The sequence below is a fragment of the Belonocnema kinseyi genome, chromosome 4 (assembly GCF_010883055.1).
Source record: "Belonocnema kinseyi isolate 2016_QV_RU_SX_M_011 chromosome 4, B_treatae_v1, whole genome shotgun sequence".
Classification (NCBI taxonomy): Eukaryota; Metazoa; Arthropoda; class Insecta; order Hymenoptera; family Cynipidae; genus Belonocnema; species Belonocnema kinseyi.
Window position 1 is genome coordinate 96,354,045 of NC_046660.1, and position 4,268 is coordinate 96,358,312.

Here is a 4,268-nt window from a genome sequence, read left to right on the forward strand (position 1 = left end):
ATAGAGCTCCAAGGAGATTATGTTGAAAAATAAAAAAAAAATTTACCCAAAAAAAAATTGTTTTTATACTTCATTCTAAGGACTTATTGAACTACCCTCGTACCATTATTATCCTTTTTGGAAAGAAAATACAGGGCAAAAGTCTTTTTGTGGTTTAAATTAGCACCAAATGAGCAACTCCTGCGTATAGCAGAATTTTATATGAGTGGCAGGCAATTTCCCTTTTTTCATGGTTGAAGTTGCAGTTTCATGTGAAGCTAGTACTACTACCTTTTTTCGAAAATGATTACAGCCACAATAATTTCTTGATGTTTTTTCATTTATTTAATTAAATATTAAAATTTTCCAAACAGCTCTTAATATAAGTTGTAGAGCTTTTAAATAAACCACTTTCATATTATATACAGTTCTTCGAAAAAATCATTATTTTTTTTTAGAAAAAAGAAGGAAAATGCTGATACAACGTGTCGAATTGCTTCGAATCGGACTTGTGGTATTCCTCTCCACCACAAGACGTTGGAAATGGGAAGGTATATGACCTACATAATTTATGTGACCAATCACGACGCTGCCTTCCCGCCCGCACGAGACTACTTTATTTTGTGACCATTCACACGCATGCCCCCTTTCCCTTACGAGACGTTGAAAATAGAGAGGTATGCTATCTACATTAGGTATGTGGCTAGTCACAGGGGTGCTTTCCTATCCACACGAGACCTAGCAGAAGGGTACAGTTTTGATCAACATTATATCTATGACTAGTTACATCAGTTACAATGGTGCCCCCCCCCCCCCGATGAGTTGAAAAGGGGTTGAGGTTTGACCAGCATTATTTTTGTAGTTAGTCAAAAATGTTGAAGAAGGTTAGGGGTTTGACCAAATGTTCATAGATTTGACATAGGCCAGTCATAGCATTCTTCTAGCCTTCTAGCCCTCCGCGAGAAAGGAGAAATTATGTAACCTACAGTCTGACCAAACTTATTTATGTAACTGGTCACACGGTTACCTTCCAGCTCCCATGGGAGGTTTTGAAGGGGAAGTTGTGTGACCAACGTATTTTGATGAACAGTCACAATGATATTTTTTCGGGGGCTACAGATTTATTTGAGACATTTCCCTCTCAAATTAATATTTCTCAGAATTTAGTGAAAAAATTATTTTAAAAGAAAAATCGCTTTTTGCTGTTTTGACCTTGAAAATCAAATTAGCGGCTATTTTTACTATCATTTTCGTAATCAGCGTGTCAAAATACGTGGGTATACCTGCTTTTGAATCCATCGGAGATAAGTAATTTTCTCAACTACACCCAGTTTTATACATGGGTTATGATATGCATTCTATCATTTTATATTGCAGTAAATTTATTAACCACTAATATTCAGTAAATAACAAGTTTTCAGATGTTTCAACTTTTCGAGCCGCGTAACTAAACGCGGAATTATACGTTTCTAAATGAAAACCGTGTCCTCTTTTAAGGGTTTGTGATTTTAGTTGTTATCAAGTGTAAATATAGCTTTGATACACGAAGGGTAAGTAAGTTTTTTTTACATTGATAGCCATGTCATGATAATATTTTTTGAAGCTTTGATTCATTTGAACGAGAGTTAATTATAAGGCATGTCACTCACTCGATTCAGGTAACATGCAACCTACCTTTTAAAGTAATGTAAGCAGCAAAACCAGTTTTTATCCACATTTCATTTTTGTATCCGTGCACGTGTTTGTCTATATTTAACTCTTTAGATCTCATGCCGAAAAGTGAAGAGCAGGAAGAAAATGATTGCCCTTCATTGAGTCAAAAATCCTCTGAGTACATCTCAAAAAGAGTTGTTGATTATTCGATGGAAGACTGGTGAGACATGAATTGGCCAATAAGCCGATGAAGTTTCTGTCAATAAACATCAAAGTACGAGGTATTTAGATTATGTGAGCTCTTATTATATTCCAATTATCATATTCTTCAACCTAAATGATGCTCCGAAAGTTAAATTACTTGTGTATTCGCACGAAAGATGAGAGCAGTCGTGAGTAGAAGGGCAGTTTCAAGTGTAATTTCTTCTCATAGAATCGAGAATTCTTAGACGTAAAGTACTGCCACTTATTTGTTTCTGGTTTGTGACGTTATCTGCGATCCACTTGGCCGGACATCATTTTGCAGGGTTTAATCGTGGTAAAAAAGAAAAATTCTATTTTAAAAAGGCGCATTTCCAGGTACGATAATGTTGATGAATTAAAGACCTTTCGTCTTGAAGAGCGTTATCCATCGATTGCCACGTATATACTTCATTCAAGACCTTAATACGATGGCATATTATCATAATTTCTAGGAGCGATAGCTACATCGTTTGTAACGTCTTGTCTCTTAAAGGCGTTACTTAATAATCCTCTTCCAGCTACGGCGAAAACACGATCATTCCCCTTGCCACAAGTAGTTTTTTCAGACAAGTCTCATCATCAAACGAGCGAGAAGCTACTGTCGCTTTAAATTATCGCAAGCGTTCGCCATATATTAATAATATCTTTAAGAGGCTATTTCGAGAATCTCGGCGCACTGATACAATAAATTTAGCTTGTCACATATTCGAAGGAAGCATGAGAAGATAAATGTAACGTGGATAAGGTGCTTTTGTAAATAACCTGGCAAGGTATGAGGTATGACGAATGTTCGCTGGTTCGTTGACACATCCAAAGATGCGCTTGTCTTTCTGTACACGTATGTACACCATGCATACGGATAATAAATACTTGCCACGGGTCTACCGAGCATCGCTCGACTTAAGAAGCTATGTATTTCCGACACTCATTACCCGCGTGACTGATGACACATGTATGGAGGCGACAAGAAATGCACGCTCGAATGCTGCTCCCTTCCGCCCTCGTCGACTTTTACCCAACCTTTCTTCCCCTTTTTCTGATCTCGAGTAATCATTGTAAATCCGTGCACTCCGGGACGTTCACTGGCTGTTCCCAGAGCCAAAGCATTTTGCACGCAATCTCGGTCGCACTCGACACAAACACGAATTCTGCAACAACCACGAATCTTGAGACAAGTATGAATCTAGTTTCCTGATAGAAAAACGCCTGTTCCTCTACTCAGTCCTTGTACTCCACTTTATGCCGAGAGCCTTGTTCTCACCCTAGTGACATGTGATTGCATCCGTAAGCACGCATGTGGATTGTTATGAAAATTGTTTTTATTCTATTGCCGAACGGTCTATCGGGTTTAAAGAGTGAGTGGTTAGGGAAATTTAAAGAACGCAATGAACGGGAAAGGTAAAAATTCTTAATTGAGATACACGAAAATCAAGATAGATGGAAAATACTTTAGGTAAGATAATTGAAAAAAAACTTGTATTGTAAAGGGGGTTTAGTGAAAAAAACGATGGTGAAAGAGATAAAAAAAATCAATATTCCAACTTCATTTTGAAAAGGGCCAGACAAGGTGTGTTTGGGGAAAATGAGAAAGAATAACGAATGGACCAAAGGGAACCGTACGTAGTTCAGATGCAAGAAAATGAAGATTGATGGAAAATGTTGTGGGTGAGATTATTGAAGAGAATTTGTTTTGCAAACAAAGATTTCGCGGAAAAAAATTGTATGAGAAAAAGAGTTCAGAGCGGGAGTAGATAGACCTAGTAATTTCAGTAAAAAATAGGAAAATCATCTTACCCAAGAAGGAGAGGAACGTAAACGATTAAATAATTACAAGGAAAAAAGAAAATAGAGGAATCATACAGATAAGTAGAAGATAAGAAGTAAAAATACAAGGAAAGAAATTCATATTTGAAAAAACGAAATATAGAATATGCACGATCTATAAAAGGACATAAATTATATAATACAATTAGACAAGGAGAATGTTATAAATAAGAGAACAATGAGGAATACTTTCCATGCTAGAAAGTCATGGAAGTAAAGGAAGACTTATAGACGGTGATACAAATTTCGGCAGGCAGTCTCACCATTATGGAGAGTAGATGAAAAATAAGGAACGAGACAAAATAAAGAGCATCAAGAGAGTAAAAAGAAACATAATCAATTTGTATACTGTATTAAGTTTCCGATTAATGGTTTTTAGTCAGGCGTTTGTACAAAAAATAAGATGTTTAAATACAAGGAGGAACTTACTTGATTATTTAAATGGAAAATAGTAGGAGAAATTGAGAAAAAATATACCTATCTCTCTCTTTCCATCACCCCGTTTTCGAACTTCCTAAAACTTCTGGCTCACGGAGTTTCTCAGGGGAGTAGGGCGAGAGTGGTTGCGA